Source organism: Pongo abelii, chromosome 2, assembly GCF_028885655.2.
Source record: "Pongo abelii isolate AG06213 chromosome 2, NHGRI_mPonAbe1-v2.0_pri, whole genome shotgun sequence".
Classification (NCBI taxonomy): domain Eukaryota; kingdom Metazoa; phylum Chordata; class Mammalia; order Primates; family Hominidae; genus Pongo; species Pongo abelii.
In genome coordinates this window covers 1,098,711-1,117,547 of record NC_085928.1, presented here as the reverse complement: position 1 = coordinate 1,117,547, position 18,837 = coordinate 1,098,711, and the positions used below count along the sequence as shown (strand labels likewise).

The 18,837-nt window shown below is 38.2% G+C and overlaps 1 protein-coding gene across 4 annotated transcripts in view; it reads left to right on the top strand.

The window, feature by feature from the left end:
- The window catches only part of CRYBG3 (crystallin beta-gamma domain containing 3), a 131,622-nt gene that overhangs the window by 22,387 nt on the left and 90,398 nt on the right, over positions 1-18,837 (top strand). The window lies entirely within an intron of this gene.

Here is an 18,837-nt window from a genome sequence, read left to right as displayed (position 1 = left end):
GAGGCATTTAACTTCTTTGTGTCTTTGTTTGCTAATCTGTAGGTCAGATCACATGACCTCCATGGTCTCTTTTTTCTAGGAAGTTCTGGGATTTATGAGTTTTCTGAAATGTTGCAAAGTAATAGTGCTTTTGGAAGGTAGAAGTTAATAATCTGTTTCTGCATATCATTGCTCTGTGTTAGGTGTGTTTGGTTAGCTTGCATGTCATTCTTGGAACTTCTCTAAGAGGACAAGCACAAAAAGTAGATAAGCTACACACCTACATAGGGGATTCTCCATGAGTAGTTGAAAATCCTTGAAAATCACTAAACCTTTTGATCTCTCTTTTTATTCATAAGCGATTTGATTTTCTAGAAATTTGATGTTTCCAATTTCTAGGTATGTGATCACGTTTTGGTAGCTAACCCACAATCATGGCTGTTGGTCCCAGTTGCTTTCTTTTCACATGATTTGTGACAGTCAAGGAGAAAATTTGAACCTTCTGGGGATTTCAGAATAAATTAGCTTGGTCAGTAGAAAGACTGAAAAGTTATTTCAATTCTTCATTACTGATATGGGCACTTTTTAATATTTTTAAAAACTATATAATGCCCAAGTACATTACACATTATAAAGACAAAGTTGTTTTAATTCTTTATTTCTGCCTTCTCCGTTATAATACAAAAATACTTATTGAAAGGAAAAAATGAAGATCACCTTGCTTTCCTTTCTTCACTCCTTTGTGAGTCTGGTTACTAAATCCTCCTCCTGATGGTTTTATCATGTATCTCACTTAACTTCTCTTCTGCAATCAGTTGTTAGCCAGCCTGCTGGTTTACCATTATATTGGCTCTATAGCTGCTGCTGATTTTTCAGTTTTTACATGCCTTGAGTTTCCCCACTCCAGACTTTTACTTCTAATGCCATAAATGAAACTTGCCCTTGTGTTGTTTCATAGGAAGGCTGTTACTTCTGAGATCTCAAACTTCCAAGTTTCTTTGGTTATCAGCTTTTGTCATTCCATCTCTTAATCCCTTGTTGCCTCTGTACTCACCCTTGACCTTTACTAAACCTTCCTGCTTTCCTTGCTCCCTTCTCTTAGTCTCTGCTTCTTTCCCCATTTAGCCTATACCTGCTGGTTTATTTTAGCTATACTTTCACCTAAATAAATCTTCAGTCTCCAAACTCGGATAAATTCAGCCTCTTATTTCCAATAGTGCTGTTTTCCACCTGCAGAGGCTCTGAAAGTTACATCTTTGTGGATTCAGTAAATATATTTGGCAAATAGAATAGCTGGGCCTCTATGCTAACAATCTTTTCTATCCATTCTTAACATCTAATTTTGAGTGCCGAGGATAATTTTGTTTTGGCATCTAAGCCCCTAAGTAAATACCATGCAGTCATGAAACTGTTTCTCTTGTGATTTGAAGCCTATAGGTTTACTTACATACAGAAACTGCAGTTATCCTGTAATAGAAAGGATACCGTGGCACTTTTTCTGGGGTATCCTGTGCATTTTGGCTCACGTAACTTTTTAAAAAACCTTCTGGAATCTACTGGTAGGATTTCTTCAACCTAGCCACACAGTCCCAGTTGTCCAGGGACTGTTGCTACCAGGCATCATAACAAATATGTATTTTGGTAATGTAAACTAAATTTTATAATGCTTTCTGTGATAAGAGAAAAAATGTGCAGCATTTCCCAGTTGTTCAGAACCATAACAGATTTATGTAAACATAACCTTATATAGTCTTCTTTTGTGTTTGACCTTGAGATACCCACTGATGATGTCAAAGATTGTTGGTTGCAAGACAAGTTTGAACTACAAAAATTAATTGTATTTTTAAACAATTAGAGATTATATTTTTTATTAACTTTGGACACCATTAAATTTTTGATTCTTAAAATACCACTTACATGCTACACAAATTTTGCTATTTTACTAACATCAGTGGCTACTTCTAACATTTATATCTATTTTTCTACTGGAATATGTATTTTATGTTAATAAGGTTTTTATATCTAGCTGGAGATGCTTCTGGAAATTTAGTCCACATTCGATCATTGTCTTGTAGCCTTAAACTCTTGCTTCATTCACATCTACTTTGTGTTATGCCCTGCTCTCTTCTACCTATGTCAGATGAATATTTATCCCTTTCTCCCTTGAAAGGCTAAATTCCCTCAAGCCCCCACCTTGACTACAATGTGCAGTGGTATTGGTGTCCTTGCTTTACTGCCTTTCCTTGGCCCTTGCCTTGACTACTGCTATCCCTCCGTCTTCACTGGCTTCTGATTTGCATCAGGTCTCTGTGTTTCTCTTTAAATATATAAAATTAAAAACAATGTTTTTGTTTTATTTTTGTGAGTCTGGTTGCCTTTCCTTTTGGTCTGTTATTCTACTTCTACCTTTTACCTAAAAATTCCTTATGAAAGTCTGTCTTAAGCATCGTTCAGTTCTTAATGCTTTCTGCTCTGATTCCTGTTTCTCTTTTAGTTCCCTCTGACATGGGAAGCCTGGTACTGTGTCTGGCACATATGTCATGGATGCTCAGTATGTAGTCGCTGATTGAATGAAAGCTATTCCATGAAACCAATTACATTCATGTTCACCAGTGACCTTTTGCTGACCACATTCGGTAACCTTTCCCTAGTTCTCATTCTATTTAACCAGTTGAAACACTTTTTTTTCAAGTCTTTCTCTCCTTTTTAGAAATGTTCTTTGGTTTATCTTTGCTTCTGTGATATTGTCCTGTCTTGGTCCCATCCCTACCTCTGGCTAGTTCCTTCAGTTTCCGTCACTGATTTCTTTTGGCTAAATACTTTTTCGTGAAGATGTTTCTCAAAATCTTCAGTTCTCCTCAGTGTCAGTCCTCTGAAGTAATATCTTCCAATCCTTTGGTGTCATCTTTTGGCTCCTGTGTCTTTACCTGATATCTAGAGCTCCAGACTTGATTATCAATGTTCCAGACATTTCCCTGTGGATGTCCCTTTGATCTCAAATTCAGTTTATCCAAAAGCCTTAATATCTTCGGAGATGTTTTTTCAGTTTTTTTGTTTTTATTTTTTCTTGGGAGTGTTAGTGGTGGAAAGTAGGGAGGATTGTCTTACTGTTTGGGTGAAGGAAGAGCCCTTGGGCTCAACTTCTCTATTTGAAGATTTTCAAGCAAACTCTTAGTTTTAATCCCATGTCTGACACTGCCTTAAGTGGTTCCTAGTGTCTTCAAATCCTAAGTCATTTCAGATTGCCTGTGGGATGATTGTTAGGTTCAGAGTCCCTTTTTGCAGTCACTTAGGTAGAAGCTTTCTCTGCCTCTGTCTGCTTTTGCCTTCTAAACCTTTTCTGAAATCTCTTGCCTGTTATATTCGGCTGTTTTTGCATTGCTATAAAGAAATACCTGAGACTGGGTAATTTATAAAGAAAAGAGGTTTCATTGGCTCACAGTTCTGCAGGCTTTACAGAAAGCATAGCACCAACATCTGCTCAGCTTCTGGTGGAAATCATAGCAGAAGGCAAAGAAGGAGCAGACACGTCACATAGCAAGAGCAGGAGCAAGAGAGAGGGGAAAGCTGCCACACACTTCTAAACAACCAGATCTCACGAGAACTCACTCACTATTGCAAGGACAGCACAAAGCCATCCATGAGGGTTCTGCCCCCATGACCCAGACACCTCCCACCAGGCCCCACCTCCAACATCAGGGATTATATTTCAGTGTGAGGGAACAAACATCCAAACTGTATCACCAGTTATGTCTGTTCTCTTCCTGTCTTTGTACTTATAACTAAAAACAACAACAACAAAAATACCCTTTTGCAGTCATTTTAGAGTATTTTGTTCAAAAGGAAAAAATCAATGTGTGTATTCTATCCACAGTGTTAAACAGAATTTGTATCCCTTTGTATGTAGTTGAAAAAAGCGAATCTCAAATTAAGTCACTTGATACAATTCCCACTGGTAATGAACAGAGGCAAGAGAATTCAGAGGCAGTTATGTACCATGATTCTTCCTATTCGTGTACTGAATTTTTAAGCTATATTCATAAACTTCATTTATCAAAAATAAATCCTATTAAAACATAAAAAGAACAATGGCAGTAAGTCTTTTTCCAGAAATGAACCATGAGCTAAATGAGATTTAATAATCTTATATCTGGACCACAGGTTATAGATTCTCCAACCCAGGCCTCAATATATCGATGATTATTATGCATATTCTCCATAGCTTGGCATCTGCCTTATATAAAATCTACCACTGGTCCCATTTTAGAAGTGCTGCTCATGACTAATCATACAACTTTGGTGAAGGATTTAGCATCTTTTAAGAGGAAGTATTTGGTGTATGCCTGTGATATTCTTGTAAATAAAATGAAATTAATAAGTATCAACTTATTACATATCGATATCAGATATTTATGACACATAACCCTTATTTCTAATAAGTCAATCACTTATTACAAAGAACCACATTTTTTGTTACCACTGTTTAATAATTGATGTGTAGAAATGGAAGAATTGTAGCTCAAGACTATTTCACTGAGGCAGAATGATCACTAATTGTTCTTTACATTAATGCCCGTATTCAGAATACAGAATTCTGTAGTAAGATGAAGATTTTAAATATTTGCGTCTGTTCATATTTTGATTTTATGTAGCTCCTCTTTCCTTATTAGGTTTTCAACTCTTTCTCAGTGAGAGTAAAATGGTAGTCAAATTTAAATGTGTTAAATGTTGTCTTGGTTAGAGGGAAATTAATTACTGAACCAATTTTTAAAATATGTATGGCTTAAGTGTATGCTTGCTATCTTTGTTTGTTTGTTGTTTTTTTTGAGACGGAGTCTTGCTCTGTCATCAGGCTGGAGTGAGTGCAGTGGCGCGATCTCGGCTCACTGAAACCTTCACCTCCTGGGTTCAAGCGATTCTCCTGCCTCACCCTCCCGAGTAGCTGGGACTATAGGCACATGCCACCACGCTCGGCTAACTTTTTGTATTTTTAGTAGAGACAAGGTTTCACTGTGTTAGCCAGGATGGTCTCGATCTTCTGTCCTCGTGATCCGCCTGCCTCAGCCTCCCAAAGTGCTGGGATTGCAGGCATGAGCCACTGCGCCCAGGCTGTTTGTTTTCTAACAGACAGGTCTTGCTATGTCTGGCTGGCCTCAAACTCCTGGGCTCAAGCAATTCGCTCACCTCAGTCTCCTGAGTAGCTGGGACTACAGACAGGCGTACACCATTGCTCCCGGTGCATGCTGTCTTTTTTTTCTCAGCAATGCAAATAGTTGCAGCAGTATCATGTCAGTTTAATGTACAGATTTTTATACGTCTCTTTTTCAAACATAAGAGTGCTCCCACCCCAACAATAGTTGTACCTGCAACCCCGTATATAAATAGATTGCAGCACAGTTTTCCCTGTTGATGGTGGGAATGATTTGCCTGGAGCTTCACAGTCAGCCACTGTTCTCTGCCCCTGCCATTCCTGGCACCTCCTTGGAACAGTTTTGAAATTACATGTGTAATGATGGAAAGAACACAGTCTTTGTAACCAGATATGCCTGGACTTAAATCCTAGATCTTCCAGGTGGTGGCTTGGTAACTTCGGGAAATTTATTTAACCTCTCTGAATCCTGGTTTATTGATCTGTAGTAGGGCGGGTCCTTATTTCATAGAGGTGTTTTAGAATTAACTGAGATATCATGTTAAGTACTGTACAATGCCTGATACAGAGTAGGTACTTGGTAAAATGATTGCCTTCTTGCCGTATAAAGTCTGGCTAAAACTTAGAAATACTGTGAATCTTTGCTTGAAAATGGTGGTGATTTATTCTGGGTGAATAGTATAGAAGGCAGATATTTGAAATGTTGATTCTGCGTAACGTTTGAGAAGAAGGTATATACAGGAAGGCATACCATATTCAACTTTAGCTGGAAGTCAAAATCTTGCCTCTTGATTGCTTCTAAAAAAAAAAGTGAGTGCTATTGGAGTGCCCGAAATGGAAAATGCGCTCTGTGTTACTGTGCTGTCTAGTTGACCAAATGGACTGCCAGGGCTTAAGCCGGTCATTGTGGCTGATGGTAGTCTGGGGACTTGACATCTTGTAGTTATTGAATTGATTGTGTTGTAAGGTATCTGGTTTGATTTGCAGCCACTTCAACTATGGTATACCTGGAATGTTCCTACATTGTGGTATGATGGAATATCTTATCAAAATGGAAACTGAGTATGAAGGATCATGTATGTACTCTAGATTTTTGTGAGAAAATTTGCCTTTACAGGTGTCAGATACTGATTCTGGAACACGAGAGTGAGCGCCAGAAAGCTCTCAGAGAATCAAAAGCATTTATTATTCTGGCGCAGTGCTTTTGCTGAAATACTTATATCATAACAGGAGGGAATGGCTTTCCTGCCATTCCTTTTCTTGTTCCTTTCTCTTCTCTCTTTGTATACCTGCCCTGGTTGATTTGATTTCTGCCTGCATCTTGGCCAGTGGCTAGCTCATATATGTTCCTTTAGCCCAGCATATATCCTGAGCTTCAGGGTGACAGAGCCTGTTATTTCATGGACCTCTCCTCTCAGATGTCTCTGAGTATAAAGTTTGACATACTCAAAGTTGAACTCATTTTATTTTAGCTTCCTGCTATTTCTGGAAGTACCACCACACTACCCAATCTTGACACCTGAGAATGAATCTAGTATTTTATCTCCCTTCCCATTGAACTAAGGCCCATCAACAGCCCTTCCTTCATACGCATACCCATTGATACTGTATAACTCATACTTTTCTTATTTAGATCAGCAATTTCACCCATATTTTTTCTCTGATACATATGAGAGGTAACTGTTTTGGGTCACCTGTGGTTAAGGGCACTTATTTTAATAGTACATATAACTACATCTCTTTATCAAAAATTATATGGATTTGAAAACAGTGAAAGTAACACCCCAGATATAACTTTAATTCTATACCAGAACATTTTTAGAAGGTAAAATTTTAGCTTTTAAAATAATCTTAGTAATAAGTTATTAATTACATCCTAGAACTGATCATAACACTGATGTGTGATGATATAAAAGTTGCAAACAGCTTATTTTAAACTATAACCAGCTGCATTCAGGTAAGGTAGTTGCCTACCTACCTTGCCTGTTGTCATTTTCTAGTGAAAAGAATAACTCTGTGATAACGATCTAATGTTATCTTTGAAGCAAAATTACTTTAACAATAGGAGTATAAACAATTCATCTTTACAAATTTAGTTGTAAAATCCATTTATTGAAAAATATTGACATGAATATGTATCACTACTCACTAAGGAGTTAATCAGACAACCCACCACAACGAAATCCTTTATAAAGGTACTGATTTTGATTTAAGATTTTAGCATCAGCCTGTAATCCCAGCACTTTGGGAGGCTGAGGCAGGTGAATCACTTGAGTTCAGGAAACGGCGACCAGCCTGGCCAACATGGTGAAACCCTGTCTCTATTAAAAATACAAAAATTAGCTGGGCGTGGTGGGCGTGTGCCTGTAATCCCATTTACTTGGGAGGCTGAGGCAGAAGAATGGCTTGAATCTGGGAGGTCGAGGTTTTGGTGAGCCGAGATTGCAGCACTGCACTCCAGCCTGGGTATAAAGCATTTTTCTCAAAATTGTGAATTTCAAGTATTGGTGGTGGAATTTCAACTTTTGGCAAAATTTCCAAGTAATATGTGGCAGCCAGATGTCTTAGTAGAACATTAACTAGAATTATTTAATAAGGAGTGGGTTTTAGTTTGTGAATGCCAAATTTTAGTTACCGTTAATAACTTCAGTAATAATCCTACTCATGATGAAAGTATGTAAGATTATTGTTTACCTACACCCTGTGGTGTCAAGGCAGACATATGATGTTAAGGATATACACTGGAAGAACGTAAATGTAATTTCCGTCCTGGAAAACTTGAACTGTAGAAGGAATTTTCCAGGCAAAGAGAGCAAGGGATAAGTCCCAGCAGTGGGAATAGCATTCTGCAAAGATATACAGTAGTGTGAGAGAAAGAAATGTAGGGAGGGAGAGAGGAAGGAGGAGATAGTGAATGGTAATGCGTGTGAAGACAGTAGGCATTGCAAGCATTGTGAGTGGTAAGAGATGAAATTGGAGAAAGCCGTGGGGGCTATATCCACCAAGATCTTGAAGGCAATGCCAGGGGGCTTGGATTTTATCCTGTTGGCAATGCTCAGCCATTGCAGGGATTTAAGAATGATCATATTTGGCTTCTAGAAGATTGCTGTGGTTTTTGTTTGGAGAACGTAGTGGGGGATAACAGATGTGGAAGCAACAAATCCGGTTAGGCCACCGATAAACACTATTCTAGGGGCGAGGTTATGGTGATGGTGTCCTGATGTTTTCTCTGACTTTAACAAGTGGGAATTTTAAACTTTATAGAAGAAGGAAGAAAGGAGACATAGCATGGCCAAGTTCAGTTTGGAATGTTTTGAGTTTGAGGTCCAATGAAGCATCCAGGTATGGAGATAGATGCCTGGTTGGTAGTTTAGGAGTCTGAGCTAGGGATACAAATCTGAGGATCATCATCTGAATATTTGAGTCTGTGGGCAAGAGATTTCATAAGAGCATGAAGGAAAAGCTGATATAGGCTGGAAATTGGAGGAGCATGTTATATGAGGGATGGCTACAAGAAGTGAACGTGAAAGAGATGGAGAAGAGTATTCAGAGAGTACGAAGGGAAACCTCAGAGTGATGCCATGGAATCTAAAGGAAGAATGGTTTTCAGGAAGAGATTCAGTCTCACATTCTGCAGACACATCATATAAGATCAGGACATAAGAGCAGTCCATTGGAGTGATTAATCATTAGAATGGTGTCCCTGAAAGGTCATGGTTAGGATTATTGGGGAGGTAGCCCAATTGTTGGGACTTAGGAAGTGACTGGGAGTAAAGGAAAAGAAACAGGGAGGGTGGTAACTCCTTTGTAGCGAGGTTAGTAATGAGGACAGAGGAGAAGGCTGTCTCTGGATATACTTTTGAATGGTAGAATCTCACAGAAGGGCCAGATCAGCAACTGAGGTTCCTGAGGGACACCAAGGATTATGAACTGGTGCCCTGCTGAAGGAATTAGCTTTGGGAGGTGGAATTCTCCTTTTATTGCAAGGGCCAGTGAAGGAAGTGGGCTAGATGCTGCTGCTGCTGTTGCTGCTGTAACTGCTGTGATGCAGGTAGAGAAGAGGTGGAGTCAGGACTGTGAAAGAGTGTCTTTCTGAAAAAACAAGGCTTTCTGAGCTCTTCTGAAATACTCTTTCTGATACTCTCTGAGCGAGTGAATGGGATAGTTGAGGGGATGGCTAAAAGGATGCGAGAAAGGTTTGAAATAGCTGCTGTGAAAAATGGGGAAAGGTTGCAGACCAGTTTTGAGCTGAGGCTGTAAATCATGAATGATTGGCACCCTGAATCTGTATAGCTCTGCATATCCCTGCAGATTTTTTAGGTGAGACTCAGTCACCTGTTTGGAAAAGAGAAATCTGGAATTTTCTGGATAGGGGTGACCAAGGAGCAAAAGAAAGAGGCTTTGAGGTAATTGGCCATATTTGAGATCTGGATAGAGAAGATAGGAACATTTTTTGGAACTGAAAGGGACAGAGTAAGAACCAGGACAAAAGCTGTGATGATGTAGGAGAGCTGGTGTGATGGGTACACCTAGGACAATTGGGTAAGGGAGCTGGAAAGATGAGCAGGTGTGAACACTGGGGAATGCCTGAAATGCAGAATCTGAAGCAGTGCAGTTATGGGTCAGGACAAAGGCGAGGGTTAGCCAAAGGGGCAGGGAAGTGGGAAGTGGAAGTGGAGGGCATTGGAGTTGAGAGTGCCAAGGAACCCAGGTGGGGTGGGGAGTCAGAGTGGTCTAAAGGGTTGTACTTGTTATGCACAATGAGGTCAAAGCCTGTGGTAGAAAGGAGGACCAAGCCAGCTGCTAGAGACAGTAAAGGAAGAATTACCTGGCCATTCTGTGTTTTCTACTCAGATGCTTTGAAAAAATTGACACATAAAAATTGACAGATAATCGTACATATCCATGCTGTACTGAGTGATATTTTGATACACATATATAATGTGTAATTATCAAATCAGGGTAATTAGTATGTCCATAACCTCAAACATGTACCATTTCCTAGGAACACTCAATTTTTTTCTTTTAGCTGTTTGAAAATACACAATAAATAATTGTTAACTGTAATTACCCTAAAGTGCTATAGAACTCTTAGAATTTATTCCTTCTATCTAGCTTTAATTTTGTATCCATTAACCAACCTCTTTTTATCCCCCTCTCCTCTACCCTTGCCAACCTCTAGTAACCACCATTCTACCTCTACAAGACCAACTATTTTAGCTTCCATATGTGAGTGAGACCATGCAGTATTTCTTTCTCTGCCTGACTTATTTCATTTGACGTAATGTCCTCCAGGATCGTCTACATTGCTGCGAATGATGGAGTTTCATTCTTTTTTACGGCTGAATAGTATTTCATTGTGTGTACATAAACCACATTTTCTTTTTCCATTTGTCTGTTGATGGACACTTAGATTAATTCCATACTTAGCTGATGTAAATAGTGCTGCAATAAACATGGGCGTGCAGATATCTCTTTGACATACTGATTTCCTTTTCTTTAGATGTATATTTAGAATTGGGATTGCCCGGTCCCATAGTAGTTTATTTTTGGTTTTTGGAGCAACCTCCATACTGTTTTCCATAATGATTGTACCAGTTTATATTTCCACCAACAGTGTATAACAGTTCCCTTTTCTCTACATACTCACCAGCATTTGTTATTTTTTGTCTTTGTGATAATAGCCATTCTAACTGGGGTGTGATACCTCGTTGTGGTTTTGAAGTGCATTTCCTGGATAATTAGCAATGTTGAGCATTTTTCATGTACTTGTTGACTATTTGTGTGTCATCTTTGATAAATGTCTATTCAGATTAATTGCCCATTTTTATTTCTTCAAATTATTTTAATAGTTTGGTAGCACAGGTGGAGTTTGGTTATAGGGATAAGTTCTTTAGTGGTGATTTCTGAGATTTTGGTATAGCCATCACCCAAGCAGTGTACACTGTACCCAGTGTGTAGTCTTTTATCCCTCATTCCCCTCCCACCCTTCCCCCCAAGTCCCCAGAGTCCATTTTTATCATTCTTATGCCTTTGCATCCTCTTAGCTTAGCTTTCACTTATAAGTGAGAACATATGATGTTTGGTTTTCCATTCCTGAGTTACTTCACTTAGAATAATGGTCCCAACTCCATCCAAATTGCTGCAAATGCCCTTATTTCATTCCTTTTTATGGCTGAGTAGTATTCCACGGTATATGTACACACAGACACACACACACATATAATACACACACACACATATAATACACACACACACACACGTTTTCTTTATCCACGTGGTTGATGGGCATTTAGGCTGGTTCCATATTTTTGCAATTGCAAATTGTGCTGCTATAAACATGTGAGTGCAGGTGACTTTTTCATATAATGACTTCTTTTCCTCTGGGTAGATACCCAGTTGTGGGATTGCTGGATAAAATGGTAGATCTACTTTTAGTTGTTTAAGGAATCTCCGTACTATTTTCCATAATGATTGTACTAGTTTACAGTCCCATCAGCAGTGTAAAAGTGTTCTCCTTTCACTGCATCCATGTCAACATCTATAATTTTTTGATTTTTTAATTATGGCCATTTTTTGCCATACTTAAATATTGTGGTATCACAATTGTGGTTTTGATTTGCATTTCCCTGATAATTAGTGATGTTGAGCATTTTTTCACATGTTTTTGTTAGATTTGCTTTTGGGTTCTTAGTGATGAACTCTCTGCCTAAGTCAATGTCTGGAAGAGTCTTATGGATTTTATCTTCTAGAATTATTATGGTTTCAGATCTTACATTTAAGTCTTTGATCCATCTTGAGTTGACTTTTGTATAAGGTGAGAGATGAAGATCCAGTTTCATTCTTTGACATGTGGCTTGCCAATTATCCAAGCACAATTTGTTGAATAGGCTGTCCTTTCCCCCACTTTATTTTTGTATGCTTTGTTGAATATCAGTTGGCTGTATTTGGCTTTATTTCTGGGTTCTCTATTCTGTTCCTTTGGTCAACATGCCTATCTTATACCACTACCATGCTGTTTTGGTAACTATAGCCTTGTAGTGTAGTTTGAAGTCAAGTGATGCCTCCAGATTTGTTTTTTGTTGTTGTTGTTTGTTTGTTTTTTGCTTAGTCTTGCTTTGGCTATGCTTTGGCTATGTGGGCTCTTTTTTGTTCCATATGAATTTTAGGATTCTTTTTTCTAGTTCCATGAAGAATGATGATGGTATTTTGATAGGAATTGCATTGAATCTGTAGATTACTTTTGGCAGTATGGTCGTTTTCACAATATTAATTCTACCCATCCATGAGCATGGGATGTGTTTCCATTTGTTTGTGTCACTGATGATTTCTTTCAGCAGTGTTTTGTAGTTTTCTTTGTAGAGGTCTTTCACCTCCTTTGTTAGGTATACTCCTAAGTATTTTTTTTTTTTTGCAGCTGTTGTAAAATGGATTGAGTTCTTGATTTGTTTCTCAGCTTGGTCGTTATTGGGGTATAGCAGTGCTCCTGATTTGTATACATTGATTTTTTTTATCCTGGAATTTTACTGAATTCATGTATCAGATGTAGAAGCTTTTTGGATGAGTCTTCAGGGTTCTGTAGAAACACAATCATATCATCAGCCAACAGTGACAGTTTGACTTCCCCTTTACGAATTTGGACCCTTAATTTATTTCTCTTATTTGATTGCTCTGGCTAGGACTTCCAGTACTATATTGGATAAGAGTAGTAAGAGTGGCATCCTTATCTTGTTCCAGATCTTAGCAGAAAAGCTTTTAACTTTTCAACATTTACTATGTTGTTACCTGTGGATTTGTCATATATGGCCTTTGTTTCATTGAGATACATTCCTTATATACCTATTTGTTGAGAGTTTTTATCAAGAAGGGATATTAAATTTTATTAAACGTTTTTCTGTTTCAGATGATCAAAAGGTTTTTATCCTTCATTCTGTTGATGTGATGTTTATTGTGTTGTATATGTTGAATTGTCTTTGCATCATTGGGATAAATTCCACTTAATTATGGTATATAATCTTTTTTCTGTGCTGTTGGATTTATTTTGCTAGTATTTTATTGGAGATTTTTGCATCTTGTTATTCTAGGACAATGGCCTGTAGTTTTCTTTTGTGTGTGTTTGTGTGTCCATGTCTGGTTTTGTTATCAGGGTAATGATGGCCTTGCATAATGAATTTTTGAAGAATTCTGTCTCCTTCGATTTGTTGAAATAGTTTGAGAATAATTGGTGTTCTTTAACAGTTTAGTAGAATTCAGCAGTGAGGCTGTGTAGTCTTGGGCTTTTCTTTGTTGGGAGATTTTTTATTACTTATTCAACCTTGGTACTAGTTATTGGTCTGTTCAGGTTTTCTGTTTCTTCTTACTTCAATTTTGGTAGATTGTATATGTCCAGGTATCAGGGAATCTGCCCCGATAGTCACGTAGGTTCTTTTCTATTTTCCTTAAGCATCAGTCGGCTTGAGAAGTAAAGGGACAGAGTACAAAAGAGAGAAATTTTAAAGCTGGGCGTCCAGGGGAGACATCACATGTTGGTAGGTTCCGTGATGCCCCACAAGCTGCAAAAATCAGCAAGTTTTTATTAGGGATTTTCAAAAGGGGAGGGAGTGTGCGAATAGGTGTGGGTCACAGACATTAAGTACTTCACAAGGTAATAGAATATCACAAGACAAGTGGAGGCAGGGCGAGATCACAGGACCACAAGACTGGGGTGAAATTAAAATTGCTAATGAAGTTTTGGGCACCACTGTCATTGATAACATCTTATCAGGAGACAGGGTTTTGAGAGCAACTGGTCTGACCAAAAATTTATTAGGTGGGAATTTCCTCTTCCTAATAAGCCTGGGAGCACTATGGGAGACTGGGGTCTATTTCACCCCTACAGCCTCGACCATAAGATATGGGCACACCTAAGGGGGCCGTTTATAGGCCTATACCCCCAAGCACGTATTCTCTTTACTAGGGATGTTCCTTGCTGAGAAAAAGAATTCAGCGATATTTCTCCCATTTGCTTTTGAAAGAAGAGAAATATGGCTCTGTTCCGCCCAGCTCACCAGTGGTCAGAGTTTAAGGTTATCTCTCTTCTTCCCTGAACAATTGCTGTTATCCTGTTCTTTTTTCAAGGTGCCCAGATTTCATATTGTTTAAACACACATGCTCTACAATTTGTGCAGTTAATGTAATTATCACATGGTCCTGAGGCAACATACATCCTCATCAGCTGACAGGATTAAGAGATTAAAGTAAAGACAGGCATAGGAAATCACAAGGGTATTGATTGGGGACGTGATAAGTGTCCATGAAATCTTTACAATTTATGTTTAGAGATTGCAGTAAAGACAGGCATAAGAAATTATAAAAGTATTAATTTGGGGAACTAATAAATGTCCATGAAATCTTCACAATCCATGTTCTTCTGCCATGGCTTCAGCTGGTCCCTCCGTTTGGGGTCCCTGACTTCCTGCAACATCCAGGAATGTATTCATTTCCTCTAGGTTTTTTTTATTTGTTGGTGTATCATTATTCACAAAAATTTCTGGTGAGCCTTTGTATTATGGTGGTATCAGTCATCATGTCTCCTTTTTCAGTTCTGATTTTACTTGGGTCTTTTCTTTTTTCTTAGTCTAACTAATGGTTTATTAATTTTGTTTTTATAAAAAAACAACTTTATGTTTCATTGCTCTTTTGTATTATACTTTAGTCTGAATGTCATTTATTTCTGCTCTGATTATTGTTTTCTTCTAATTTGGGGGTTGGCTTATTCTTGCTTTGCTAGTTTCTTGAGGTGTACTGTTAGGTTGTTTATTTGAAACAATTTTTTTATTTTGATGTTTGCTGCTATCAGTTTCCCTCTTCTGCTTTTGCTGTACCCTATAGGTTTTTGTATGTTGTATTTCTACTTTCATTTGTCAAAACAAATGTTTTAATTTTCTTCTTTTTTCATCGGTCATTCAGGAGCATGTTGTTTAATTTCCATGTGTTTGTGCAGCTTCCAAAATTTCTTTTGTTATTGATTTCTAATTTTATTTCATTGTGGTCAGAAAAAATACTTTGTATGATTTTGATTTTTTAAAAAATATGTTGAGACTTAATTTGTGGCCTGAAATATGGTGTGTTCTGAAGAATATTCCATTTGCTGATGAGAAAAATGTGTATTCTGTAGCTATTAGATGAAATGTTGTATAAATGTTTGTTAGGTCTATAGTGAAATTTTTATTTATTTATTTATTTGTTATTATTATACTTTAGGTTTTAGGGTACATGTGTGCAATGTGCAGGTTAGTTACATATGTATACATGTGCCATGCTGGTGCGCTGCACCCACTCGTCATTTAGCATTAGGTATATCTCCCAATGCTATCCCTCCCCCCTCCCCCCACCCCACAACAGTCCCCGCAGTGTGATGTTCCCCTTCCTGTGTCAATGTGTTCTCATTGTTCAATTCCCATCTATGAGTGAGAATATGCAGTTTTTGGTTTTTTGTTCTTGCGGTAGTTTACTGAGAATGATGATTTCCAATTTCATCTATGTCCCTACAAAGGACATGAACTCATCATTTTTTTATGGCTGCATAGTATTCCATGGTGTATATGTGCCACATTTTCTTAATCCAGTCTATCATTGTTGGACATTTGGGTTGGTTCCAAGTCTTTGCTATTGTGAATAATGCCACAATAAACATACATGTGCGTGTGTCTTTATAGTAGCATGATTTATAGTCCTTTGGGTATATACCCAGTAATGGGATGGCTGGGTGAAATGGTATTTCTAGTTCTAGATCCCTGAGGAATCACCACACTGACTTCCACAAGGGTTGAACTAGTTTACAGTCCCACCAACAGTGTAAAAGTGTTCCTATTTCTCCACATCCTCTCCAGCACCTGTTGTTTCCTGACTTTTTAATGATTGCCATTCTAACTGGTGTGAGATGGTATCTCATTGTGGTTTTGATTTGCATTTGTCTGATGGCCAGTGATGGTGAGCATTTTTTCATGTGTTTTTTGGCTGCATAAATGTCTTCTTTTGAGAAGTGTCTGTTCATGTCCTTTGCCCACTTTTTTATGGCGTTGTTTGTTTTTTTCTGGTAAATTTGTTTGGGTTCATTGTAGATTCTGGATATTAGCCCTTTGTCAGATGAGTAGGTTGCAAAAATTTTCTCCCATTTTGTAGGTTGCCTGTTCACTGTGATGGTAGTTTCTTTTGCTGTGCAGAAGCTCTTGAGTTTAATTAGATCCCATTTGTCAATTTTGGCTTTTGTTGCCATTGCTTTTGGTGTTTTAGACATGAAGTCCTTGCCCATGCCTATGTCCTGAATGGAAATGCCTAGGTTTTCTTCTAGGGTTTTTATGGTTTTAGGTCTAACGTTTAAGTCTTTAATCCATCTTGAATTGATTTTTGTATAAGGTGTAAGGAAGGGATCCAGTTTCAGCTTTCTACATATGGCTAGCCAGTTTTCCCAGCACCATTTATTAAATAGGGAATCCTTTCCCCATTGCTTGTTTTTCTCAGGTTTGTCAAAGATCAGATAGTTGTAGATATGCAGCGTTATTTCTGACGGCTCTGTTGTGTTCCATTGATCTATATATCTGTTTTGGTACCAGTACCATGCTGTTTTGGTTACTATAGCCTTGTAGTATAGTTTGAAGTCACGTAGTGTGATGCCTCCAGCTTTGTTCTTTTGGCTTAGGATTGACTTGGCAATGTGGGCTCTTTTTTGGTTCCATATGAACTTTAAAGTAGTTTTTTCCAATTCTGTGAAGAAAGTCATTGTTAGCTTGATGGGGATGGCATTGAATCTGTAAATTACCTTGGGCAGTATGGCCATTTTCACGATATTGATTCTTCCTACCCATGAGCATGGAATGTTCTTCCATTTGTTTGTATCCTCTTTTATTTCCTTGAGCAGTGGTTTATAGTTCTCCTTGAAGAGGTCCTTCACGTCCCTTGTAAGTTGGATTCCTAGGTATTTTATTCTCTTTGAAGCAATTGTGAATGGGAGTTCACTCATGATTTGGCTCTCTGTTTGTCTGTTCTTGGTGTATAAGAATGCTTGTGATTTTTGTACATTGATTTTGTATCCTGAGACTTTGCTGAAGTTGCTTATCAGCTTAAGGAGATTTTGGGCTGAGACAATGGGGTTTTCTAGATATACAATCATGTCGTCTGCAAACAGGGACAATTTGACTTCCTCTTTTCCTAATTGAATACCCTTGATTTCCTTCTCCTGCCTAATTGCCCTGACCAGAACTTCCAACACTATGTTGAATAGGAGTGGTGAGAGAGGGCATCCCTGTCTTGTGCCAGTTTTCAAAGGGAATGCTTCCAGTTTTTGCCCATTCAATATGATATTGGCTGTGGGTTTGTCATACGTAGCTCTTATTATTTTGAGATACGTCCCATCAATACCTAATTTATTGAGAGTTTTTAGCATGAAGGGGTGTTGAATTTTGTCAAAGGCCTTTTCTGCATCTATTGAGATAATCATGTGGTTTTTGTCTTTGGTTCTGTTTATATGCTGGATTACATTTATTGATTTGCATATATTGAACCAGCCTTGCATCCCAGGGATGAAGCCCACTTGATCATGGTGGATAAGCTTTTTGATGTGCTGCTGGATTCGGTTTGCCAGTATTTTATTGAGGATTTTTGCATCAATGTTCATCAAGGATATTGGTCTAAAATTCTCTCTTTTGGTTGTGTCTCTGCCCGGCTTTGGTATCAGGATGATGCTGGCCTCATAAAATGAGTTAGGGAGGATTCCCTCTTTTTCTGTTGATTGGAATAGTTTCAGAAGGAATGGTACCAGTTCCTCCTTGTACCTCTGGTAGAATTCGGCTGTGAATCCATCTGGTCCTGGACTCTTTTTGGTTGGTAAGCTATTGATTATTGCCACAATTTCAGCTCCTGTTATTGGTCTATTCAGAGATTCAAGTTCTTCCTGGTTTAGTCTTGGGAGAGTGCATGTGTCGAGGAATTTATCCATTTCTTCTAGATTTTCTAGTTTATTTGCATAGAGGTGTTTGTAGTATTCTCTGATGGTAGTTTGTATTTCTGTGGGGTCCGTGGTGATATCCCCTTTATCATTTTTTATTGCATCTATTTGATTCTTCTCTCTTTTTTTCTTTATTAATCTTGCTAGCGGTCTATCAATTTTGTTGATCCTTTCAAAAAACCAGCTCCTGGATTCATTAATTTTTTGAAGGGTTTTTGTGTCTCTATTTCCTTCAGTTCTGCTCTGATTTTAGTTATTTCTTGCCTTCTGCTAGCTTTTGAATGTGTTTGCTCTTGCTTTTCTAGTTCTTTTAATTGTGATGCTAGGGTGTCAATTTTGGATCTTTCCTGCTTTCTCTTGTGGGCATTTAGTGCTATAAATTTCCCTCTACACACTGCTTTCAATGCATCCCAGAGATTCTGGTATGTTGTGTCTTGGTTCTTGTTGGTTTCAAAGAACATCTTTATTTCTGCCTTCATTTCGTTATGTACCCAGTAGTCATTCAGGAGCAGGTTGTTCAGTTTCCATGTAGTTGAACGGTTTTGAGTGAGATTCTTAATCCTGAGTTCTAGCTTGATTGCACTGTGATCTGAGAGATAGTTTGTTGTAATTTCTGTTCTTTTACATTTACTGAGGAGAGCTTTACTTCCAACTATGTGGTCAATTTTGGAATAGGTGTGGTGTGGTGCTGAGAAGAATGTATATTCTGTTGATTTGGGGTGGA